The sequence below is a fragment of the Triturus cristatus genome, chromosome 5_1 (genome assembly GCF_964204655.1).
Source record: "Triturus cristatus chromosome 5_1, aTriCri1.1, whole genome shotgun sequence".
Taxonomy (NCBI): domain Eukaryota; kingdom Metazoa; phylum Chordata; class Amphibia; order Caudata; family Salamandridae; genus Triturus; species Triturus cristatus.
In genome coordinates, this window is record NC_140587.1 from 1,024,162,008 (window position 1) to 1,024,188,851 (window position 26,844).

Sequence of the window (26,844 nt, forward strand, 5' to 3'; positions counted from 1 at the left end):
CTCCAAGTTCAGTAGAACTTATTGTATTCTAGCTTGAATTTATATGTACCTTTGGTACCTTGTGGCTTTCACTTTAGAAATTCAATTTGTTATTTGGTAAAACAATGGCAAGCTTGAATCCAACCGCTGCACACCAATGTGAGAAGTTGGCCTGGCATATGCTGTTCCTAGTTATAGGGACACCTTGCACCAGTCCAATTCGACTCTTATTGATGGTAGGTTTAAGACAACCTTTAAAGAAAGCTATCCTAGTGGTAGCTGTGGAGAGCAGCCTTCAGGCTAAGTCTTGAAGGAGTGTTAAGCTTATTGTTTTACCATAATAACCTCTTGAATAACCAAATGAAAGAGTAGCCCACACAGGTATATATATAAAATATATGTATTTATTCTAGACAGAATCCCACAGTCACTTTCTGTGGCTAGTGGCAAAGTTACAATTCAAACAAGCATTTCTAAACACAATAAATAGCACAGAAATCAATGGGCCCCAGGGGGGGACCAAACCATATACTAAAATAGTGGTATAAGAACCACGACAATTCTACAGGCAATGCCTAGGGCATTCAGGATCGCTGGCCCCTTAAGAATCCACCCACAGTTAAGAGGAAGGGGACCCACGGGAGGCGTGTGCAGTGCGAGAAGCTGCTGTCGGGATCGCAATGTTAGCCTATGGAGAATGTCGCGGTTGAATAATTAAGGTTTAAGGACACTTCTAACAACAGTACAAAGTTAAGGCTTGAGACTTAAGGCTTTGGAGAGCCCACCACCACGGGAGTACCGAAGTACCACTGTTACCTGCCCCAGGGAAGCCGGGTGCATAGGTCGATTCTGGTGTCGGGTCGCGGGCTGATTTTCTATGGAAAAGGAGTCCAAACTGCTGCTAGCTGGAAGTGTCGCTGAAGTCGTGAAGATTAAAGTTGAAGAAAAGACAAAGATGAACCTGAAAGCAGAGGGGACAGAGTCTGGGTCACAGCACAGTGACCAGGGAGCTCACAGGAAGGAGCTCGTGGATGTCGGGTGCTTCAGGTGTGGAAGGTACAGCTGGGCTCTGCAGTCACGGGCTCCGGGAGGCTTCAAGGAAGGCCAGCTTCTGGAGGGCGACTGTCCCACGTCGGCTGAGGGTCGCTGCGGTGTTAGTGTCCCGATTGGATCCACTAAGCATTGGCAACCGCAACCCACGCAAGATGAACAAAGCAGCTGCTGGTGCAGACCCACGAGGTCTGAGGGTGCTCTCCTTTGCAGGGAGCGTAGAGCAGGCCTGGAGCAACCAGGGGAACTCTTAGAAAGGAAGATTGTCCTCCGTCAGGGCCCACAAGTCGAGAGACAAGGGACCGCGGAAGGCAGCAAAATGGAGTGCGTAAAAGTGCTCCCACGGGCCACCGGAGCGGGCCAGGGAGCTGAGAGTCGGCACAAATGCTGCTTGAAGGTTGGCTCAAGAATGGGCCAAAGCACAACTTCCCCACTGGTCGGGGTCGTGTGCTGGACAAGAGGTGGCCGGTGTCTCGGGGTATGCGGGGATCTCGACACCCACGTGGTCCAGGGTGCTCAGACTTGCTGGGCACACTCACAGGACGCTGGGATGCACTGGAGACCCACCTCGAGGTTGCTGGAAGGCGTCGAAGGTCGTGAGAGCAACGAAGTTCCAACCGGGTATCTTGTAGTCTTTTAGGTGCCTGCCAAGCAGGGGGATAACTCCTTTATCCCAAGGGAGATTTCTTCAGTCAGCTGGGCAGCAGCTCGTCGAAGGTCAGTTCTGTGAAGTCCTGTACGAATCTAAGGCTCTAGGGCAAAGTTATTCCCATATATCCCCAAGATTAGGGGATGGTCCAAAATAGAGCCTACCAATCAGAGTAGAGGCGGGAAAGGGTGGCTACACCCACTCCCCTTTGTGTGTTTCCCGCCTGGGCGAGGGGCAGGATGCCCCTGAACCGGTTCCAGGCGGTGTATGCAGAATTGGGGCTCTGCAGCTGCCTACGTGCAACTCTGAATGGACTTTTGGTGCACCCACCCTGTTCCAATCCACATATCCTGTCTGGGGAGGTGCTGGCACCTCCCTGCCACAGGAGCCCTATTGTCCAGATGGCGAGGCTGGGGTTTTCCCCAGCAACAGCCAGCCAGAGTCGTGTAGGTGGCGAACAGTAGCCATTTTGTGGTACATGTGCACTTTTAAATTGGTTTCCAAATTCTACCGCTTTTCCCATATCACCCTCCTAGCAAGGGGGAATCGTGCCCCCCTGCCCATGGCTGGACTGGGGGTATGATTCCTTCATGTTTGACACCAAACACGATATGGTTCTGTGTAGCCAGTCCCAAGTTACAGCGATGACGCAATAACTTATAATGCGGTTAAGAGTATATGGTATGGCTACACTACAAACAACCCAGTAACGATTTTACGAAGGCTGCAGAGAGGTCCTACTCACGTAGGGGTCCCCCCTCACACATACCTCAGCACCCAGCCCTGCAGGATTACCAGGGCCTGCCATAGGGGTGACCTATGAGAGTATATGTGTTGTAATTGTATGGGACATAGGGTACCTACATCCCTGTAAGGGGTGCTAGCACCACCTTACCCAGGCTACAGTAGTGGCCTGGTGGTGTCAGTTTGGGTGGCTGTCCCAGGGTGGCACAATAAGTGCTGCAGCCCTGGTAGGCCTACTGGGGGACCCATGCCCTGGGTACCTAGGGTACCATCTACAAGGGACTGGATGGGCATGCCCAGCATCCAATTATGTTTGTACCTAGAGTACTCACAACAGTTTTAGGGAGAAAGCAGATAGGCTGGGGTCCTGGATAGCAGGATCCCAGCCAGACTAGTCAAAAACCACTTAAATACCAGGCAAAAAGTTGGGGGCAACCATTAGTCAGATTCCACTCTCCTACACTTAGCTATTAGGCCAGAGTAAGAGTAAAGACCTTAACCAGTAGGCCAGAGTAAGAGTTAAGACCTTAGCTAGTAGGCCAGAGTAAGAGTTAAGACCTTAACCAGTAGGCCAGAGTAAGAGTTAAGACCTTAACCATTAGGCCAGAGTACAAGCCTAAGAACTTAGCTATTAGGCCAGAGTAAGAGTTAAGACCTTAGCTATTAGGCCAGATTAAGAGTTAAGACCTTAAGCATTAGGCCAGAGTACGAGTCTAAGACCTAAGCTATTAGGCCAGAGTAAGATTTAAGACCTTAGCTATTAGGCCAGAGTAATAGTTAACACCTTAGCTATTAGGCCAGAGTAAGAGTTAAGACCTTAACCAGTAGGCCAGAGTAAGAGTTAAGACCTTACCCATTAGGCCAGAGTACGAGTCTACGACCTTAGCTATTAGGCCAGAGTAAGAGTTAAGACCTTAATCAGTAGGCCAGAGTAAGAGTTAAGACCTTAACCATTAGGCCAGAGTACGAGTCTAAGACCTTAGCTATTAGGCCAGAGTAAGAGTTAAGACCTTAGCTATTAGGCCAGAGTAAGAGTTAAGACCTTAACCAGTAGGCCAGAGTACGAGTCTAAGACCTTAGCTATTAGGCCAGAGTAAGAGTTAAGACCTTAGCTATTAGGCCAGAGTAAGAGTTAAGACCTTATTTATTAGGCAAGAGTAAGAGTAAAGACCTTATCCAGTAGGCCAGAGTAAGAGTTAAGACCTTAGCTAGTAGGCCAGAGTAAGAGTTAAGACCTTAACCAGTAGGCCAGAGTAAGAGTTAAGCCCTTAACCATTAGGCCAGAGTATGATTCTAAGACCTTAGCTATTAGGCCAGAGTAAGAGTTAAGACCTTAGCTATTAGGCCAGAGTAAGAGTTAAGACCTTAACCATTAGGCCAGAGTACTAGTCTAAGACCTTAGCTATTAGGCCAGAGTAAGAGTCTAAGACCTTAGCTATTAGGCCAGAGTAAGAGTTAAGACTGTAACCATTAGGCCAGAGTATGAGTCTAAGAACTTAGTTATTAGGCCAGAGTAAAAGTTAAGACCTTAGCTATTAGGCCAGAGTAAGAGTTAAGACCTTAACCATTAGGCCAGAGTACGAGTATAAGACCTTAGCTATTAGGCCAGAGTAAGAGTTAAGACCTTAGCTATTAGGCCAGAGTAATAGTTAACACCTTAGCTATTAGGCCAGAGTAAGAGTTAAGACCTTAACCAGTAGTCCAGAGTAAGAGTTAAGACCTTAACCATTAGGCCAGAGTACGAGTCTACGGCCTTAGCTATTAGGCCAGAGTAAGAGTTAAGACCTTAATCAGTAGGCCAGAGTAAGAGTTAAGACCTTAACCATTAGGCCAGAGTACGAGTCTAAGACCTTAGCTATTAGGCCAGAGTAAGAGTTAAGACCTTAGCTATTAGGCCAGAGTAAGAGTTAAGACCTTAACCAGTAGGCCAGAGTACGAGTCTAAGACCTTAGCTATTAGGCCAGAGTAAGAGTTAAGACCTTAACCAGTAGGCCGGAGTAAATATTAAGACCTTAACCTGTAGGCCAGAGTACGAGTCTAAGACCTTAGCTATTAGGCCAGAGTAAGAGTTAAGACCTTAGCTAGTAGGCCAGAGTAAGAGTTAAGACCTTAACCAGTAGGCCAGAGTACGAGTCTAAGACCTTAGCTATTAGGCCAGAGTACGAGTGTAAGACCTTAGCTATTAGGCCAGAGTAAGAGTTGAGACCTTAACCATTAGGCCAGAGTACGAGTCTAAGACCTTAGCTATTAGGCCAGAGTAAGAGTTAAGACCTTAGCGATTAGGCCAGAGTAAGAGTTAAGACCTTAACCATTAGGCCAGAGTACGAGTCTAAGACCTTAGCTTTTAGGCCAGAGTAAGAGTTAAGACCTTAGCTATTAGGCCAGAGTAAGAGTTAAGCCCTTAACCATTAGGCCAGAGTACGAGTCTAAGACCATAGCTATTAGGCCAGAGTAAGATTTAAGACCTTAGCTATTAGGCCAGAGCAATAGATAACAGCTTAGCTATTAGGCCAGAGTAAGAGTTATGACCTTAACCAGTAGGCAAGAGTAAGAGTTAAGACCTTAACCATTAGGCCATAGTACGAGTCTACGACCTTAGCTATTAGGCTAGAGTAAGAGTTAAGACCTTAATCAGTAGGCCAGAGTAAGAGTTAAGACCTTAACCATTAGGCCAGAGTACGAGTCTAAGACTTTAGCTATTAGGCCAGAGTAAGAGTTAAGACCTTAACCAGTAGGCCAGAGTACAAATCTAAGACCTTAGCTATTAGGCCAGAGTAAGAGTTAAGACCTTAGCTATTAGGCCAGAGAAAGAGTTAAGACCTTATTTATTAGGCAAGAGTAAGAGTAAAGACCTTAACCAGTAGGCCAGAGTAAGAGTTAAGACCTTAGCTAGTAGGCCAGAGTAAGAGTTAAGACCTTAACCAGTAGGCCAGAGTAAGAGTTAAGCCCTTAACCATTAGGCCAGAGTATGAGTCTAAGACCTTAACTATTAGGCCAGAGTAAGAGTTAAGACCTTAGCCATTAGGCCAGAGTAAGAGTTAAGACCTTAACCATTAGGCCAGAGTACGAGTCTAAGACCTTAGCTATTAGGCCAGAGTAAGAGTTAAGACCTTAGCTATTAGGCCAGAGTAAGAGTTAAGACCTTAACCATTAGGCCAGAGTACGAGTCTAAGACCTTAGCTATTAGGCCAGAGTAAGAGTTAAGACCTTAGCTATTAGGCCAGAGTAAGAGTTAAGACCTTATCCAGTAGGCCAGAGTATGAGTCTAAGACCTGAGCTATTAGGCCAGAGTAAGAGTCTAAGACCTTAGCTATTAGGCCAGAGTAAGAGTTAAGACCTTAACCATTAGGCCAGAGTATGAGTCTAAGACCTTAGTTATTAGGCCAGAGTAAGAGTTAAGACCTTAGCTATTAGGCCAGAGTAAGAGTTAAGACCTTCACCATTAGGCCAGAGTACGAGTCTAAGACCTTAGCTATTAGGCCAGAGTAAGAGTTAAGACCTTAGCTATTAGGCCAGAGTAAGATTTAAGACCTTAACCATTAGGCCAGAGTACGAGTCTAAGACCTTATCTATTAGGCCAGAGTTAGATTTAAGACCTTAGCTATTAGGCCAGAGTAATAGTTAACACCTTAGCTATTAGGCCAGAGTAAGAGTTTAGACCTAAACCAGTAGGCCAGAGTAAGAGTTAAGATCTTAACCAGTAGGCCAGAGTACGAGTCTAAGACCTTAGCTATTAGGCCAGTGTAAGAGTTAAGACCTTAACCAGTAGGCCAAAGTACGAGTCTAAGACCTTAGCTATTAGGCCAGAGTAAGAGTTAAGACCTTAGCTATTAGGCCAGAGTAAGAGTTAAGACCTTATTTATTAGGCAAGAGTAAGAGTAAAGGCCTTAACCAGTAGGCCAGAGTAAGAGTTAAGACCTTAGCTAGTAGGCCAGAGTAAGAGTTAAGACCTTAACCAGTAGGCCAGAGTAAGAGTTAAGCCCTTAACCATTAGGCCAGAGTATGAGTCTAAGACCTTAGCTATTAGGCCAGAGTAAGAGTTAAGACCTTAGCTATTAGGCCAGAGTAAGAGTTAAGCCCTTAACCATTAGGCCAGAGTATGAGTCTAAGACCTTAGCTATTAGGCCAGAGTAAGAGTTAACACCTTAGCTATTAGGCCAGAGTAAGAGTTAAGACCTTAACCATTAGGCCAGAGTACGAGTCTAAGACCTTAGCTATTAGGCCAGAGTAAGAGTTAAGACCTTAGCTATTAGGCCAGAGTAAGAGTTAAGACCTTAACCATTAGGCCAGAGTATGAGTCTAAGACCTTAGCTATTAGGCCAGAGTAAGAGTTAAGACCTTAACCAGTAGGCCAGAGCATGAGTCTAAGACCTTAGCTATTAGGCCAGAGTAAGAGTTAAGACCTTAACCAGTAGGCCAGAGTAAAAGTTAAGACCTTAACCTGTAGGCCATAGTACAAGTCTAAGACGTTAGCTATTAGGCCAGAGTAAGAGTTAAGACCTTAACCATTAGGCCAGAGTACGAGTCTAAGACCTTAGCTATTAGGCCAGAGTAAGAGTTGAGACCTTAGCTATTAGGCCAGAGTAAGAGTTAAGACCTTAACCTGTAGGCCATAGTACGAGTCTAAGACGTTAGCTATTAGGCCAGAGTAAGAGTTAAGACCTTAACCAGTAGGCCAGAGTAAGAGTCTAAGACCTTAGCTATTAGGCCAGAGTAAGAGTTAAGACCTTAACCAGTAGGCCAGAGTAAAAGTTAAGACCTTAACCTGTAGGCCATAGTACAAGTCTAAGACGTTAGATATTAGGCCAGAGTAAGAGTTAAGACCTTAACCATTAGGCCAGAGTACGAGTCTAAGACCTTAGCTATTAGGCCAGAGTAAGAGTTGAGACCTTAGCTATTAGGCCAGAGTAAGAGTTAAGACCTTAACCAGTAGGCAAGAGTAAGAGTTAAGACCTTAACCATTATGCCAGAGTACGAGTCTAAGACCTTAGCTATTAGGCCATAGCAAGAGATAGGACCTTAACCAGTAGGCCAGAGTAAGAGTTAAGACCTTAACCAGTTGGCCAGAGTAAGAGTTAAGACCTTAGCTATTAGGCCAGAGTAAGAGTTAAGACCTTAACCAGTAGGCCAGAGTAAGAGTTAAGACCTTAACCAGTAGGCCAGAGTACGAGTCTAAGACCTTAGCTATTTGGCCAGAGCAAGAGTTATGACCTTAACCATTAGGCCAGAGTACAAGTCTAAGACCTTAGCTATTAGGCCAGAGTAAGCGTTGAGACCTTAGCTATTAGGCCAGAGTAAGAGTTAAGACCTTAACCAGTAGGCCAGGGTAAAAGTTAAGACCTTAACCTGTAGGCCATAGTATGAGTCTAAGACGTTAGCTATTAGGCCAGAGTAAGAGTTAAGACCTTACCTATTAGGCCAGAGTAAGAGTTAAGACCTTAACCATTAGGCCAGAGTACGAGTCTAAGACCTTAGCTATTAGGCCAGAGTAAGAGTTAAGACCTTAGCTATTAGGCAAGAGTAAGAGTAAAGACCTTAACCAGTAGGCCAAAGTAAGAGTTAAGACCTTAGCTAGTAGGCCAGAGTAAGAGTTAAGACCTTAACCAGTAGGCCAGAGTAAGAGTTAAGCCCTTAACCATTAGGCCAGAGTATGAGTCTAAGACCTTAGCTATTAGGCCAGAGTAAGAGTTAAGTCCTTAGCTATTAGGCCAGAGTAAGACTTAAGACCTTAACCATTAGGCCAGAGTACGAGTCTAAGACCTTAGCTATTAGGCCAGAGTAAGAGTTAATACCTTACCAATTAGGCCAGAGTAAGAGTTAAGACCTTAACTATTAGGCCAGAGTATGAGTCTAAGACCTTAGCTATTAGGCCAGAGTAAGAGTTAAGACCTTAGCTATTAGGCCAGAGTAAGAGTTAAGACCTTAACCAGTAGGCCAGAGTACAAGTCTAAGACCTTAGCTATTAGGCCAGAGTACGAGTCTAAGACCTTAGCTATTAGGCCAGAGTAAGAGTTAAGACCTTAACCATTAGGCCAGAGTACGAGTCTAAGACCTTAGTTATTAGGCCAGAGTAAGAGTTAAGACCTTAGCTATTAGGCCAGAGTAAGAGTTAAGACCTTAACCATTAGGCCAGAGTACGAGTCTAAGACCTTAGCTATTAGGCCAGAGAAAGAGTTAAGACCTTAACCAGTAGGCCAGAGTAAGAGTTAAGACCTTAACCTGTAGGCCATAGTACGAGTCCAAGACCTTAGCTATTAGGCCAGAGTAAAAATTAAGACCTTAACCAGTAGGCCAGAGTAAGAGTTAAGACCTTAACCAGTAGGCAAGAGTAAGAGTTAAGAACTTAACCATTAGGCCAGAGTACGATTCTACGACCTTAGCTATTAGGCCAGAGTAAGAGTTAAGACCTTAATCAGTAGGCCAGAGTAAGAGTTAAGACCTTAAACATTAGGCCAGAGTACAAGTCTAAGACCTTAGCTATTAGGCCAGAGTAAGATTTAAGACCTTAGCTATTAGGCCAGAGTAAGAGTTAAGACATTAACCAGTAGGCCAGAGTACGAGTCTAAGACCTTAGCTATTAGGCCAGAGTAAGAGTTAAGACCTTAACCAGTAGGCCAGAGTAAGAGTTAAGACCTAAACCTGTAGGCCATAGTACGAGTCTAAGACCTTAGCTATTAGGCCAGAGTAAGAGTTAAGACCTTAGCTATTAGGCCAGAGTAAGAGTTAAGACCTTACCCATTAGGCCAGAGTACGAGTCCTAGACCTTAGCTATTAGGCCAGAGAAAGAGTTAAGACCTTAGCTATTAGGCCAGAGTAAGAGTTAAGACCTTAACCATTAGGCCAGAGTAGGAGTCTGAGACCATAGCTATTAGGCCAGAGTAAGATTTAAGATCTTAGCTATTAGGCCAGAGTACGAGTTAAGACCTTAGCTATTAGGCAAGAGTAAGAGTAAAGACCTTAACCAGTAGGCCAGAGTAAGAGTTAAGACCTTAGCTAGTAGGCCAGAGTAAGAGTTAAGACCTTAACCAGTAGCCAGAGTAAGAGTTAAGCCCTTAACCATTAGGCCAGAGTACGAGTCTAAGACCTTAGCTATTAGGCCAGAGTAAGAGTTAAGACCTTAGCTATTAGGCCAGAGTAAGAGTTAAGACCTTAACCATTAGGCCAGAGTACGAGTCTAAGACCTTAGCTATTAGGCCAGAGTAAGAGTTAAGACCTTAGCTATTAGGCCAGAGTAAGAGTTAAGACCTTAACCAGTAGGCCAGAGTACGAGTCTAAGACCTTAGCTATTAGGCCAGAGTTAGAGTTAAGACCTTAGCTATTAGGCCAGAGTAAGAGTTAAGACCTTAACCAGTAGGCCAGAGTATGAGTCTAAGACCTTAGCTATTAGGCCAGAGTACGAGTCTAAGACCTTAGCTATTAGGCCAGAGTAAGAGTTAAGACCTTAACCATTAGGCCAGAGTACGAGTCTAAGACCTTAGCTATTAGGCCAGAGTTAGAGTTAAGACCTTAGCTATTAGGCCAGAGTAAGAGTTAAGACCTTAACCAGTAGGCCAGAGTATGAGTCTAAGACCTTAGCTATTAGGCCAGAGTACGAGTCTAAGACCTTAGCTATTAGGCCAGAGTAAGAGTTAAGACCATAACCATTAGGCCAGAGTACGAGTCTAAGACCTTAGTTATTAGGCCAGAGTAAGAGTTAAGACCTTAGCTAGTAGGCCAGAGTAAGAGTTAAGACCTTAACCAGTAGGCCAGAGTAAGAGTTAAGACCTTAACCATTAGGCCAGAGTACAAGCCTAAGAACTTAGCTATTAGGCCAGAGTAAGAGTTAAGACCTTAGCTATTAGGCCAGATTAAGAGTTAAGACCTTAAGCATTAGGCCAGAGTACGAGTCTAAGACCTTAGCTATTAGGCCAGAGTAAGATTTAAGACCTTAGCTATTAGGCCAGAGTAATAGTTAACACCTTAGCTATTAGGCCAGAGTAAGAGTTAAGACCTTAACCAGTAGGCCAGAGTAAGAGTTAAGACCTTACCCATTAGGCCAGAGTACGAGTCTACGACCTTATCTATTAGGCCAGAGTAAGAGTTAAGACCTTAATCAGTAGGCCAGAGTAAGAGTTAAGACCTTAACCATTAGGCCAGAGTACGAGTCTAAGACCTTAGCTATTAGGCCAGAGTAAGAGTTAAGACCTTAGCTATTAGGCCAGAGTAAGAGTTAAGACCTTAACCAGTAGGCCAGAGTACGAGTCTAAGACCTTAGCTATTAGGCCAGAGTAAGAGTTAAGACCTTAGCTATTAGGCCAGAGTAAGAGTTAAGACCTTATTTATTAGGCAAGAGTAAGAGTAAAGACCTTATCCAGTAGGCCAGAGTAAGAGTTAAGACCTTAGCTAGTAGGCCAGAGTAAGAGTTAAGACCTTAACCAGTAGGCCAGAGTAAGAGTTAAGCCCTTAACCATTAGGCCAGAGTATGATTCTAAGACCTTAGCTATTAGGCCAGAGTAAGAGTTAAGACCTTAGCTATTAGGCCAGAGTAAGAGTTAAGACCTTAACCATTAGGCCAGAGTACTAGTCTAAGACCTTAGCTATTAGGCCAGAGTAAGAGTCTAAGACCTTAGCTATTAGGCCAGAGTAAGAGTTAAGACTGTAACCATTAGGCCAGAGTATGAGTCTAAGAACTTAGTTATTAGGCCAGAGTAAAAGTTAAGACCTTAGCTATTAGGCCAGAGTAAGAGTTAAGACCTTAACCATTAGGCCAGAGTACGAGTATAAGACCTTAGCTATTAGGCCAGAGTAAGAGTTAAGACCTTAGCTATTAGGCCAGAGTAATAGTTAACACCTTAGCTATTAGGCCAGAGTAAGAGTTAAGACCTTAACCAGTAGTCCAGAGTAAGAGTTAAGACCTTAACCATTAGGCCAGAGTACGAGTCTACGGCCTTAGCTATTAGGCCAGAGTAAGAGTTAAGACCTTAATCAGTAGGCCAGAGTAAGAGTTAAGACCTTAACCATTAGGCCAGAGTACGAGTCTAAGACCTTAGCTATTAGGCCAGAGTAAGAGTTAAGACCTTAGCTATTAGGCCAGAGTAAGAGTTAAGACCTTAACCAGTAGGCCAGAGTACGAGTCTAAGACCTTAGCTATTAGGCCAGAGTAAGAGTTAAGACCTTAACCAGTAGGCCGGAGTAAATATTAAGACCTTAACCTGTAGGCCAGAGTACGAGTCTAAGACCTTAGCTATTAGGCCAGAGTAAGAGTTAAGACCTTAGCTAGTAGGCCAGAGTAAGAGTTAAGACCTTAACCAGTAGGCCAGAGTACGAGTCTAAGACCTTAGCTATTAGGCCAGAGTACGAGTGTAAGACCTTAGCTATTAGGCCAGAGTAAGAGTTGAGACCTTAACCATTAGGCCAGAGTACGAGTCTAAGACCTTAGCTATTAGGCCAGAGTAAGAGTTAAGACCTTAGCGATTAGGCCAGAGTAAGAGTTAAGACCTTAACCATTAGGCCAGAGTACGAGTCTAAGACCTTAGCTTTTAGGCCAGAGTAAGAGTTAAGACCTTAGCTATTAGGCCAGAGTAAGAGTTAAGACCTTAACCATTAGGCCAGAGTACGAGTCTAAGACCATAGCTATTAGGCCAGAGTAAGATTTAAGACCTTAGCTATTAGGCCAGAGCAATAGATAACAGCTTAGCTATTAGGCCAGAGTAAGAGTTATGACCTTAACCAGTAGGCAAGAGTAAGAGTTAAGACCTTAACCATTAGGCCATAGTACGAGTCTACGACCTTAGCTATTAGGCTAGAGTAAGAGTTAAGACCTTAATCAGTAGGCCAGAGTAAGAGTTAAGACCTTAACCATTAGGCCAGAGTACGAGTCTAAGACTTTAGCTATTAGGCCAGAGTAAGAGTTAAGACCTTAACCAGTAGGCCAGAGTACAAATCTAAGACCTTAGCTATTAGGCCAGAGTAAGAGTTAAGACCTTAGCTATTAGGCCAGAGAAAGAGTTAAGACCTTATTTATTAGGCAAGAGTAAGAGTAAAGACCTTAACCAGTAGGCCAGAGTAAGAGTTAAGACCTTAGCTAGTAGGCCAGAGTAAGAGTTAAGACCTTAACCAGTAGGCCAGAGTAAGAGTTAAGCCCTTAACCATTAGGCCAGAGTATGAGTCTAAGACCTTAACTATTAGGCCAGAGTAAGAGTTAAGACCTTAGCCATTAGGCCAGAGTAAGAGTTAAGACCTTAACCATTAGGCCAGAGTACGAGTCTAAGACCTTAGCTATTAGGCCAGAGTAAGAGTTAAGACCTTAGCTATTAGGCCAGAGTAAGAGTTAAGACCTTAACCATTAGGCCAGAGTACGAGTCTAAGACCTTAGCTATTAGGCCAGAGTAAGAGTTAAGACCTTAGCTATTAGGCCAGAGTAAGAGTTAAGACCTTATCCAGTAGGCCAGAGTATGAGTCTAAGACCTGAGCTATTAGGCCAGAGTAAGAGTCTAAGACCTTAGCTATTAGGCCAGAGTAAGAGTTAAGACCTTAACCATTAGGCCAGAGTATGAGTCTAAGACCTTAGTTATTAGGCCAGAGTAAGAGTTAAGACCTTAGCTATTAGGCCAGAGTAAGAGTTAAGACCTTCACCATTAGGCCAGAGTACGAGTCTAAGACCTTAGCTATTAGGCCAGAGTAAGAGTTAAGACCTTAGCTATTAGGCCAGAGTAAGATTTAAGACCTTAACCATTAGGCCAGAGTACGAGTCTAAGACCTTATCTATTAGGCCAGAGTTAGATTTAAGACCTTAGCTATTAGGCCAGAGTAATAGTTAACACCTTAGCTATTAGGCCAGAGTAAGAGTTTAGACCTAAACCAGTAGGCCAGAGTAAGAGTTAAGATCTTAACCAGTAGGCCAGAGTACGAGTCTAAGACCTTAGCTATTAGGCCAGTGTAAGAGTTAAGACCTTAACCAGTAGGCCAAAGTACGAGTCTAAGACCTTAGCTATTAGGCCAGAGTAAGAGTTAAGACCTTAGCTATTAGGCCAGAGTAAGAGTTAAGACCTTATTTATTAGGCAAGAGTAAGAGTAAAGGCCTTAACCAGTAGGCCAGAGTAAGAGTTAAGACCTTAGCTAGTAGGCCAGAGTAAGAGTTAAGACCTTAACCAGTAGGCCAGAGTAAGAGTTAAGCCCTTAACCATTAGGCCAGAGTATGAGTCTAAGACCTTAGCTATTAGGCCAGAGTAAGAGTTAAGACCTTAGCTATTAGGCCAGAGTAAGAGTTAAGCCCTTAACCATTAGGCCAGAGTATGAGTCTAAGACCTTAGCTATTAGGCCAGAGTAAGAGTTAACACCTTAGCTATTAGGCCAGAGTAAGAGTTAAGACCTTAACCATTAGGCCAGAGTACGAGTCTAAGACCTTAGCTATTAGGCCAGAGTAAGAGTTAAGACCTTAGCTATTAGGCCAGAGTAAGAGTTAAGACCTTAACCATTAGGCCAGAGTATGAGTCTAAGACCTTAGCTATTAGGCCAGAGTAAGAGTTAAGACCTTAACCAGTAGGCCAGAGCATGAGTCTAAGACCTTAGCTATTAGGCCAGAGTAAGAGTTAAGACCTTAACCAGTAGGCCAGAGTAAAAGTTAAGACCTTAACCTGTAGGCCATAGTACAAGTCTAAGACGTTAGCTATTAGGCCAGAGTAAGAGTTAAGACCTTAACCATTAGGCCAGAGTACGAGTCTAAGACCTTAGCTATTAGGCCAGAGTAAGAGTTGAGACCTTAGCTATTAGGCCAGAGTAAGAGTTAAGACCTTAACCTGTAGGCCATAGTACGAGTCTAAGACGTTAGCTATTAGGCCAGAGTAAGAGTTAAGACCTTAACCAGTAGGCCAGAGTAAGAGTCTAAGACCTTAGCTATTAGGCCAGAGTAAGAGTTAAGACCTTAACCAGTAGGCCAGAGTAAAAGTTAAGACCTTAACCTGTAGGCCATAGTACAAGTCTAAGACGTTAGATATTAGGCCAGAGTAAGAGTTAAGACCTTAACCATTAGGCCAGAGTACGAGTCTAAGACCTTAGCTATTAGGCCAGAGTAAGAGTTGAGACCTTAGCTATTAGGCCAGAGTAAGAGTTAAGACCTTAACCAGTAGGCAAGAGTAAGAGTTAAGACCTTAACCATTATGCCAGAGTACGAGTCTAAGACCTTAGCTATTAGGCCATAGCAAGAGATAGGACCTTAACCAGTAGGCCAGAGTAAGAGTTAAGACCTTAACCAGTTGGCCAGAGTAAGAGTTAAGACCTTAGCTATTAGGCCAGAGTAAGAGTTAAGACCTTAACCAGTAGGCCAGAGTAAGAGTTAAGACCTTAACCAGTAGGCCAGAGTACGAGTCTAAGACCTTAGCTATTTGGCCAGAGCAAGAGTTATGACCTTAACCATTAGGCCAGAGTACAAGTCTAAGACCTTAGCTATTAGGCCAGAGTAAGCGTTGAGACCTTAGCTATTAGGCCAGAGTAAGAGTTAAGACCTTAACCAGTAGGCCAGGGTAAAAGTTAAGACCTTAACCTGTAGGCCATAGTATGAGTCTAAGACGTTAGCTATTAGGCCAGAGTAAGAGTTAAGACCTTACCTATTAGGCCAGAGTAAGAGTTAAGACCTTAACCATTAGGCCAGAGTACGAGTCTAAGACCTTAGCTATTAGGCCAGAGTAAGAGTTAAGACCTTAGCTATTAGGCAAGAGTAAGAGTAAAGACCTTAACCAGTAGGCCAAAGTAAGAGTTAAGACCTTAGCTAGTAGGCCAGAGTAAGAGTTAAGACCTTAACCAGTAGGCCAGAGTAAGAGTTAAGCCCTTAACCATTAGGCCAGAGTATGAGTCTAAGACCTTAGCTATTAGGCCAGAGTAAGAGTTAAGTCCTTAGCTATTAGGCCAGAGTAAGACTTAAGACCTTAACCATTAGGCCAGAGTACGAGTCTAAGACCTTAGCTATTAGGCCAGAGTAAGAGTTAATACCTTAGCAATTAGGCCAGAGTAAGAGTTAAGACCTTAACTATTAGGCCAGAGTATGAGTCTAAGACCTTAGCTATTAGGCCAGAGTAAGAGTTAAGACCTTAGCTATTAGGCCAGAGTAAGAGTTAAGACCTTAACCAGTAGGCCAGAGTACAAGTCTAAGACCTTAGCTATTAGGCCAGAGTACGAGTCTAAGACCTTAGCTATTAGGCCAGAGTAAGAGTTAAGACCTTAACCATTAGGCCAGAGTACGAGTCTAAGACCTTAGTTATTAGGCCAGAGTAAGAGTTAAGACCTTAGCTATTAGGCCAGAGTAAGAGTTAAGACCTTAACCATTAGGCCAGAGTACGAGTCTAAGACCTTAGCTATTAGGCCAGAGAAAGAGTTAAGACCTTAACCAGTAGGCCAGAGTAAGAGTTAAGACCTTAACCTGTAGGCCATAGTACGAGTCCAAGACCTTAGCTATTAGGCCAGAGTAAAAATTAAGACCTTAACCAGTAGGCCAGAGTAAGAGTTAAGACCTTAACCAGTAGGCCAGAGTACGAGTCTAAGACCTTAGCTATTAGGCCAGAGTAAGAGTTAAGACCTTAACCAGTAGGCCAGAGTAAGAGTTAAGACCTTAACCAGTAGGCAAGAGTAAGAGTTAAGAACTTAACCATTAGGCCAGAGTACGATTCTACGACCTTAGCTATTAGGCCAGAGTAAGAGTTAAGACCTTAATCAGTAGGCCAGAGTAAGAGTTAAGACCTTAAACATTAGGCCAGAGTACAAGTCTAAGACCTTAGCTATTAGGCCAGAGTAAGATTTAAGACCTTAGCTATTAGGCCAGAGTAAGAGTTAAGACATTAACCAGTAGGCCAGAGTACAAGTCTAAGACCTTAGCTATTAGGCCAGAGTAAGAGTTAAGACCTTAACCAGTAGGCCAGAGTAAGAGTTAAGACCTAAACCTGTAGGCCATAGTACGAGTCTAAGACCTTAGCTATTAGGCCAGAGTAAGAGTTAAGACCTTAGCTATTAGGCCAGAGTAAGAGTTAAGACCTTACCCATTAGGCCAGAGTACGAGTCCTAGACCTTAGCTATTAGGCCAGAGAAAGAGTTAAGACCTTAGCTATTAGGCCAGAGTAAGAGTTAAGACCTTAACCATTAGGCCAGAGTAGGAGTCTGAGACCATAGCTATTAGGCCAGAGTAAGATTTAAGATCTTAGCTATTAGGCCAGAGTAAGAGTTAAGACCTTAGCTATTAGGCAAGAGTAAGAGTAAAGACCTTAACCAGTAGGCCAGAGTAAGAGTTAAGACCTTAGCTAGTAGGCCAGAGTAAGAGTTAAGACCTTAACCAGTAGCCAGAGTAAGAGTTAAGCCCTTAACCATTAGGCCAGAGTACGAGTCTAAGACCTTAGCTATTAGGCCAGAGTAAGAGTTAAGACCTTAGCTATTAGGCCAGAGTAAGAGTTAAGACCTTAACCATTAGGCCAGAGTACGAGTCTAAGACCTTAGCTTTTAGGCCAGAGTAAGAGTTAAGACCTTAGCTATTAGGCCAGAGTAAGAGTTAAGACCTTAACCAGTAGGCCAGAGTACGAGTCTAAGACCTTAGCTATTAGGCCAGAGTTAGAGTTAAGACCTTAGCTATTAGGCCAGAGTAAGAGTTAAGACCTTAACCAGTAGGCCAGAGTATGAGTCTAAGACCTTAGCTATTAGGCCAGAGTACGAGTCTAAGACCTTAGCTATTAGGCCAGAGTAAGAGTTAAGACCTTAACCATTAGGCCAGAGTACGAGTCTAAGACCTTAGCTATTAGGCCAGAGTTAGAGTTAAGACCTTAGCTATTAGGCCAGAGTAAGAGTTAAGACCTTAACCAGTAGGCCAGAGTATGAGTCTAAGACCTTAGCTATTAGGCCAGAGTACGAGTCTAAGACCTTAGCTATTAGGCCAGAGTAAGAGTTAAGACCATAACCATTAGGCCAGAGTACGAGTCTAAGACCTTAGTTATTAGGCCAGAGTAAGAGTTAAGACCTTAGCTAGTATGCCAGAGTAAGAGTTAAGACCTTAACCATTAGGCCAGAGTACGAGTCTAAGACCTTAGCTATTAGGCCAGAGTAAGAGTTAAGACCTTAGCTATTAGGCCAGAGTAAGAGTTAAGACTCTAACCATTAGGCCATTGTACGAGTCTAAGACCTTAGCTATTAGGCCAGAGTAAGATGTAAGACCTTAGCTATTAGGCCAGAGTAATAGTTAACACCTTAGCTATTAGGCCAGAGTAAGAGTTAAGACCTTAACCAGTAGGCCAGAGTAAGAGTTAAGACCTTAACCATAAGGCCAGAGTACGAGTTTACGACCTTAGCTATTAGGCCAGAGTAAGAGTTAAGACCTTAATCAGTAGGCCAGAGTAAGAGTTAAGACCTTAGCTATTAGGCCAGAGTAAGAGTTAAGACCTTAGCTATTATGCAAGAGTAAGAGTAAAGACCTTAACCAGTAGGCCAGAGTAAGAGTTAAGACCTTAGCTAGTAGGCCAGAGTAAGAGTTAAGACCTTAACTAGTAGGCCAGAGTAAGAGTTAAGCCCTTAACCATTAGGCCAGAGTACGAGTCTAAGACCTTAGCAATTATGCCAGAGTAAGAGTGAAGACCTTAGCTATTAGGCCAGAGTAAGAGTTAAGACCTTAACCATTAGGCCAGAGTACGAGTCTAAGACCTTAGCTATTAGGCCAGAGTAAGAGTTAAGACCTTAGCTATTAGGCCAGAGTAAGAGTTAAGACCTTAACCATTAGGCCAGAGTACGAGTCTAAGACCTTAGCTATTAGGCCAGAGTAAGAGTTAAGACCTTAGCTATTAGGCCAGAGTAAGAGTTAAGACCTTAACCATTAGGCCAGAGTACGAGTCTAAGACCTTAGCTATTAGGCCAGAGTAAGAGTTAAGACCTTAGCTATTAGGCCAGAGTAAGAGTTAAGACCTTAACCATTAGGCCAGAGTACGAGTCTAAGACCTTAGCTATTAGGCCAGAGTAAGAGTTAAGACCTTAGCTATTAGGCCAGAGTAAGAGTTAAGACCTTAACCATTAGGCCAGTGTATGAGTCAAAGACCTTAGCTATTAGGCCAGAGTAAGATTTAAGACCTTAGCTATTAGGCCAGAGTAATAGTTAACACCTTAGCTATTAGGCCAGAGTAAGAGTTAAGACCTTACCCAGTAGGCCAGATTAAGAGTTAAGACCTTAACCATTAGGACAGAGTACGAGTCTACGACCTTAGCTATTAGGCCAGAGTAAGAGTTAAGACCTTAATCAGTAGGCCAGAGTAAGAGTTAAGACCTTAACCATTAGGCCAGAGTACGAGTCAAAGACCTTAGCTATTAGGCCAGAGTAAGAGTCTAAGACCTTAGCTATTAGGCCAGAGTAAGAGTTAAGACCGTAACCATTAGGCCAGAGTATGAGTCTAAGAACTTAGTTATTAGGCCAGAGTAAGAGTTAAGACCTTAGCTATTAGGCCAGAGTAAGAGTTAGGACCTTAACCATTTGGCCAGAGTACGAGTCTACGACCTTAGCTATTAGGCCAGAGTAAGAGTTAAGACCTTAATCAGTAGGCCAGAGTAAGAGTTAAGACCTTAACCATTAGGCCAGAGTACGAGTCTAAGACCTTAGCTATTAGGCCAGAGTAAGAGTTAAGACCTTAGCTATTAGGCCAGAGTAAGAGTTAAGATCTTAACCAGTAGGCCAGAGTAAGAGTCTAAGACCTTAGCTATTAGGCCAGAGTAAGAGTTAAGACCTTAACCAGTAGGCCAGAGTAAAAGTTAAGACCTTAACCTGTAGGCCATAGTACGAGTCTAAGACGTTAGCTATTAGGCCAGAGTAAGAGTTAAGACCTTAACCAGTAGGCCAGAGTAAGAGTCTAAGACCTTAGCTATTAGGCCAGAGTAAGAGTTAAGACTTTAAACAGTAGGCCAGAGTAAAAGTTAAGACCTTAACCTGTAGGCCATAGTACAAGTCTAAGACGTTAGCTATTAGGCCAGAGTAAGAGTTAAGACCTTAACCATTAGGCCAGAGTACGAGTCTAAGACATTAGCTATTAGGCCAGAGTAAGAGTTGAGACCTTAGCTATTAGGCCAGAGTAAGAGTTAAGACCTTAACCAGTAGGCAAGAGTAAGAGTTAAGACCTTAACCATTATGCCAGAGTACGAGTCTAAGACCTTAGCTATTAGGCCATAGCAAGAGATAAGACCTTAACCAGTAGGCCAGAGTAAGAGTTAAGACCTTAACCAGTTGGCCAGAGTAAGAGTTAAGACCTTAGCTATTAGGCCAGAGTAAGAGTTAAGACCTTAACCAGTAGGCCAGAGTAAGAGTTAAGACCTTAACCAGTAGGCCAGTTTATGAGTCTAAGACCTTAGCTATTTGGCCAGAGCAAGAGTTATGACCTTAAACATTAGGCCAGAGTACGAGTCTAAGACCTTAGCTATTAGGCCATAGCAAGAGATAAGACCTTAACCAGTAGGCCAGAGTAAGAGTTAAGACCTTAACCAGTTGGCCAGAGTAAGAGTTAAGACCTTAGCTATTAGGCCAGAGTAAGAGTTAAGACCTTAACCAGTAGGCCAGGGTAAAAGTTAAGACCTTAACCTGTAGGCCATAGTATGAGTCTAAGACGTTAGCTATTAGGCCAGAGTAAGAGTTAAGACCTTACCTATTAGGCCAGAGTAAGAGTTAAGACCTTAACCATTAGGCCAGAGTATGAGTCTAAGACCTTAGCTATTAGGCCAGAGTAAGAGTTAAGACCTTAGCTATTAGGCAAGAGTAAGAGTAAAGACCTTAACCAGTAGGCCAAAGTAAGAGTTAAGACCTTAGCTAGTAGGCCAGAGTAAGAGTTAAGACCTTAACCAGTAGGCCAGAGTAAGAGTTAAGCCCTTAACCATTAGGCCAGAGTATGAGTCTAAGACCTTAGCTATTAGGCCAGAGTAAGAGTTAAGACCTTAGCTATTAGGCCAGAGTAAGACTTAAGACCTTAACCATTAGGCCAGAGTACGAGTCTAAGACCTTAGCTATTAGAACAGAGTAAGAGTTAAGACCTTAGCTATTAGGCCAGAGTAAGAGTTAAGACCTTAACCATTAGGCCAGAGTATGAGTCTAAGACCTTAGCTATTAGGCCAGAGTAAGATTTAAGACCTTAGCTATTAGGCCAGAGTAATAGTTAACACCTTAGCTATTAGGCCAGAGTAAGAGTTAAGACCTTAACCAGTAGGCCAGATTAAGAGTTAAGACCTTAACCATTTGGCCAGAGTACGAGTCTATGACCTTAGCTATTAGGCCAGAGTAAGAGTTAAGACCTTAATCAGTAGGCCAGAGTAAGAGTTAAGACCTTAACCATTAGGCCAGAGTACGAGTCTAAGACCTTAGCTATTAGGCCAGAGTAAGAGTTAAGACCTTAGCTATTAGGCCAGAGTAAGAGTTAAGACCTTAACCAGTAGGCCAGAGTAAGAGTCTAAGACCTTAGCTATTAGGCCAGAGTAAGAGTTAAGACCTTAACCAGTAGGCCGGAGTAAAAGTTAAGACCTTAACCTGTAGGCCATAGTACGAGTCTAAGACGTTAGCTATTAGGCCAGAGTAAGAGTTAAGACCTTAACCAGTAGGCCAGAGTAAGAGTCTAAGACCTTAGCTATTAGGCCAGAGTAAGAGTTAAGACCTTAACCAGTAGGCCAGAGTAAAAGTTAAGACCTTAACCTGTAGGCCATAGTACAAGTCTAAGACGTTAGCTATTAGGCCAGAGTAAGAGTTAAGACCTTAACCATTAGGCCAGAGTACGAGTCTAAGACCTTAGCTATTAGGCCAGAGTAAGAGTTGAGACCTTAGCTATTAGGCCAGAGTAAGAGTTAAGACCTTAACCTGTAGGCCATAGTACGAGTCTAAGACGTTAGCTATTAGGCCAGAGTAAGAGTTAAGACCTTAACCAGTAGGCCAGAGTAAGAGTCTAAGACCTTAGCTATTAGGCCAGAGTAAGAGTTAAGACCTTAACCAGTAGGCCAGAGTAAAAGTTAAGACCTTAACCTGTAGGCCATAGTACAAGTCTAAGACGTTAGATATTAGGCCAGAGTAAGAGTTAAGACCTTAACCATTAGGCCAGAGTACGAGTCTAAGACCTTAGCTATTAGGCCAGAGTAAGAGTTGAGACCTTAGCTATTAGGCCAGAGTAAGAGTTAAGACCTTAACCAGTAGGCAAGAGTAAGAGTTAAGACCTTAACCATTATGCCAGAGTACGAGTCTAAGACCTTAGCTATTAGGCCATAGCAAGAGATAAGACCTTAACCAGTAGGCCAGAGTAAGAGTTAAGACCTTAACCAGTTGGCCAGAGTAAGAGTTAAGACCTTAGCTATTAGGCCAGAGTAAGAGTTAAGACCTTAACCAGTAGGCCAGAGTAAGAGTTAAGACCTTAACCAGTAGGCCAGAGTACGAGTCTAAGACCTTAGCTATTTGGCCAGAGCAAGAGTTATGACCTTAACCATTAGGCCAGAGTACAAGTCTAAGACCTTAGCTATTAGGCCAGAGTAAGCGTTGAGACCTTAGCTATTAGGCCAGAGTAAGAGTTAAGACCTTAACCAGTAGGCCAGGGTAAAAGTTAAGACCTTAACCTGTAGGCCATAGTATGAGTCTAAGACGTTAGCTATTAGGCCAGAGTAAGAGTTAAGACCTTACCTATTAGGCCAGAGTAAGAGTTAAGACCTTAACCATTAGGCCAGAGTACGAGTCTAAGACCTTAGCTATTAGGCCAGAGTAAGAGTTAAGACCTTAGCTATTAGGCAAGAGTAAGAGTAAAGACCTTAACCAGTAGGCCAAAGTAAGAGTTAAGACCTTAGCTAGTAGGCCAGAGTAAGAGTTAAGACCTTAACCAGTAGGCCAGAGTAAGAGTTAAGCCCTTAACCATTAGGCCAGAGTATGAGTGTAAGACCTTAGCTATTAGGCCAGAGTAAGAGTTAATACCTTAGCAATTAGGCCAGAGTAAGAGTTAAGACCTTAACTATTAGGCCAGAGTACGAGTCTAAGACCTTAGCTATTAGGCCAGAGTAAGAGTTAAGACCTTAGCTATTAGGCCAGAGTAAGAGTTAAGACCTTAACCAGTAGGCCAGAGTACAAGTCTAAGACCTTAGCTATTGGGCCAGAGTACGAGTCTAAGACCTTAGCTATTAGGCCAGAGTAAGAGTTAAGACCTTAACCATTAGGCCAGAGTACGAGTCTAAGACCTTAGTTATTAGGCCAGAGTAAGAGTTAAGACCTTAGCTATTAGGCCAGAGTAAGAGTTAAGACCTTAACCATTAGGCCAGAGTACGAGTCTAAGACCTTAGCTATTAGGCCAGAGAAAGAGTTAAGACCTTAACCAGTAGGCCAGAGTAAGAGTTACGACCTTAACCTGTAGGCCATAGTACGAGTCCAAGACCTTAGCTATTAGGCCAGAGTAAAAGTTAAGACCTTAACCAGTAGGCCAGATTAAGAGTTAAGACCTTAACCAGTAGGCCAGAGTACGAGTCTAAGACCTTAGCTATTAGGCCAGAGTAAGAGTTAAGACCTTAACCAGTAGGCCAGAGTAAGAGTTAAGACCTTAACCAGTAGGCAAGAGTAAGAGTTAAGAACTTAACCATTAGGCCAGAGTACGATTCTACGACCTTAGCTATTAGGCCAGAGTAAGAGTTAAGACCTTAATCAGTAGGCCAGAGTAAGAGTTAAGACCTTAAACATTAGGCCAGAGTACAAGTCTAAGACCTTAGCTATTAGGCCAGAGTAAGATTTAAGACCTTAGCTATTAGGCCAGGGTAAGAGTTAAGACCTTAACCAGTAGGCCAGAGTACGAGTCTAAGACCTTAGCTATTAGGCCAGAGTAAGAGTTAAGACCTTAACCAGTAGGCCAGAGTAAGAGTTAAGACCTAAACCTGTAGGCCATAGTACGAGTCTAAGACCTTAGCTATTAGGCCAGAGTAAGAGTTAAGACCTTAGCTATTAGGCCAGAGTAAGAGTTAAGACCTTACCCATTAGGCCAGAGTACGAGTCCTAGACCTTAGCTATTAGGCCAGAGAAAGAGTTAAGACCTTAGCTATTAGGCCAGAGTAAGAGTTAAGACCTTAACCATTAGGCCAGAGTAGGAGTCTAAGACCATAGCTATTAGGCCAGAGTAAGAGTTAAGACCTTAGCTATTAGGCCAGAGTAAGAGTTAAGACCTTAGCTATTAGGCAAGAGTAAGAGTAAAGACCTTAACCAGTAGGCCAGAGTAAGAGTTAAGACCTTAGCTAGTAGGCCAGAGTAAGAGTTAAGACCTTAACCAGTAGCCAGAGTAAGAGTTAAGCCCTTAACCATTAGGCCAGAGTACGAGTCTAAGACCTTAGCTATTAGGCCAGAGTAAGAGTTAAGACCTTAGCTATTAGGCCAGAGTACGAGTCTAAGACCTTAGCTATTAGGCCAGAGTAAGAGTTAAGACCTTAGCTATTAGGCCAGAGTAAGAGTTAAGACCTTAACCATTAGGCCAGAGTACGAGTCTAAGACCTTAGCTATTAGGCCAGAGTTACAGTTAAGACCTTAGCTATTAGGCCAGAGTAAGAGTTAAGACCTTAACCAGTAGGCCAGAGTATGAGTCTAAGACCTTAGTTATTAGGCCAGAGTACGAGTCTAAGACCTTAGCTATTAGGCCAGAGTAAGAGTTAAGACCTTAACCATTAGGCCAGAGTACGAGTCTAAGACCTTAGCTATTAGGCCAGAGTTAGAGTTAAGACCTTAGCTATTAGGCCAGAGTAAGAGTTAAGACCTTAACCAGTAGGCCAGAGTATGAGTCTAAGACCTTAGCTATTAGGCCAGAGTACGAGTCTAAGACCTTAGCTATTAGGCCAGAGTAAGAGTTAAGACCATAACCATTAGGCCAGAGTACGAGTCTAAGACCTTAGTTATTAGGCCAGAGTAAGAGTTAAGACCTTAGCTAGTATGCCAGAGTAAGAGTTAAGACCTTAACCATTAGGCCAGAGTACGAGTCTAAGACCTTAGCTATTAGGCCAGAGTAAGAGTTAAGACCTTAGCTATTAGGCCAGAGTAAGAGTTAAGACCCTAACCATTAGGCCATTGTACGAGTCTAAGACCTTAGCTATTAGGCCAGAGTAAGATGTAAGACCTTAGCTATTAGGCCAGAGTAATAGTTAACACCTTAGCTATTAGGCCAGAGTAAGAGTTAAGACCTTAACCAGTAGGCCAGAGTAAGAGTTAAGACCTTAACCATTAGGCCAGAGTACGAGTTTACGACCTTAGCTATTAGGCCAGAGTAAGAGTTAAGACCTTAATCAGTGGGCCAGAGTAAGAGTTAAGACCTTAGCTATTAGGCCAGAGTAAGAGTTAAGACCTTAGCTATTATGCAAGAGTAAGAGTAAAGACCTTAACCAGTAGGCCAGAGTAAGAGTTAAGACCTTAGCTAGTAGGCCAGAGTAAGAGTTAAGACCTTAACCAGTAGGCCAGAGTAAGAGTTAAGCCCTTAACCATTAGGCCAGAGTACGAGTCTAAGACCTTAGCTATTAGGCCAGAGTAAGAGTGAAGACCTTAGCTATTAGGCCAGAGTAAGAGTTAAGACCTTAACCATTAGGCCAGAGTACGAGTCTAAGACCTTAGCTATTAGGCCAGAGTAAGAGTTAAGACCTTAGCTATTAGGCCAGATTAAGAGTTAAGACCTTAACCATTAGGCCAGAGTACGAGTCTAAGACCTTAGCTATTAGGCCAGAGTAAGAGTTAAGACCTTAGCTATTAGGCCAGAGTAAGAGTTAAGACCTTAACCATTAGGCCAGAGTACGAGTCTAAGACCTTAGCTATTAGGCCAGAGTAAGAGTTAAGAGCTTAGCTATTAGGCCAGAGTAAGAGTTAAGACCTTAACCATTAGGCCAGAGTACGAGTCTAAGACCTTAGCTATTAGGCCAGAGTAAGAGTTAAGACCTTAGCTATTAGGCCAGAGTAAGAGTTAAGACCTTAACCATTAGGCCAGTGTACGAGTCTAAGACCTTAGCTATTAGGCCAGAGTAAGATTTAAGACCTTAGCTATTAGGCCAGAGTAATAGTTAACACCTTAGCTATTAGGCCAGAGTAAGAGTTAAGACCTTACCCAGTAGGCCAGATTAAGAGTTAAGACCTTAACCATTAGGACAGAGTACGAGTCTACGACCTTAGCTATTAGGCCAGAGTAAGAGTTAAGACCTTAATCAGTAGGCCAGAGTAAGAGTTAAGACCTTAACCATTAGGCCAGAGTACGAGTCTAAGACCTTAGCTATTAGGCCAGAGTAAGAGTCTAAGACCTTAGCTATTAGGCCAGAGTAAGAGTTAAGACCGTAACCATTAGGCCAGAGTATGAGTCTAAGAACTTAGTTATTAGGCCAGAGTAAGAGTTAAGACCTTAGCTATTAGGCCAGAGTAAGAGTTAAGACCTTAACCATTAGGCCAGAGTACGAGTATAAGACCTTAGCTATCAGGCCAGAGTAAGAGTTAAGACCTTAGCTATTAGGCCAGAGTACGAGTCTAAGACCTTAGCTATTAGGCCAGAGTAAGAGTTGAGACGTTAGCTATTAGGCCAGAGTAAGAGTTAAGACCTTAACCTGTAGGCCATAGTACGAGTCTAAGACGTTAGCTATTAGGCCAGAGTAAGAGTTAAGACCTTAACCAGTAGGCCAGAGTAAGAGTCTAAGACCTTAGCTATTAGGCCAGAGTAAGAGTTAAGACCTTAACCAGTAGGCCAGAGTAAAAGTTAAGACCTTAACCTGTAGGCCATAGTACAAGTCTAAGACGTTAGCTATTAGGCCAGAGTAAGAGTTAAGACCTTAACCATTAGGCCAGAGTACGAGTCTAAGACCTTAGCTATTAGGCCAGAGTAAGAGTTGAGACCTTAGCTATTAGGCCAGAGTAAGAGTTAAGACCTTAACCAGTAGGCAAGAGTAAGAGTTAAGACCTTAACCATTATGCCAGAGTACGAGTCTAAGACCTTAGCTATTAGGCCATAGCAAGAGATAAGACCTTAACCAGTAGGCCAGAGTAAGAGTTAAGACCTTAACCAGTTGGCCAGAGTAAGAGTTAAGACCTTAGCTATTAGGCCAGAGTAAGAGTTAAGACCTTAACCAGTAGGCCAGAGTAAGAGTTAAGACCTTAACCAGTAGGCCAGAGTACGAGTCTAAGACCTTAGCTATTTGGCCAGAGCAAGAGTTATGACCTTAACCATTAGGCCAGAGTACAAGTCTAAGACCTTAGCTATTAGGCCAGAGTAAGCGTTGAGACCTTAGCTATTAGGCCAGAGTAAGAGTTAAGACCTTAACCAGTAGGCCAGGGTAAAAGTTAAGACCTTAACCTGTAGGCCATAGTATGAGTCTAAGACGTTAGCTATTAGGCCAGAGTAAGAGTTAAGACCTTACCTATTAGGCCAGAGTAAGAGTTAAGACCTTAACCATTAGGCCAGAGTACGAGTCTAAGACCTTAGCTATTAGGCCAG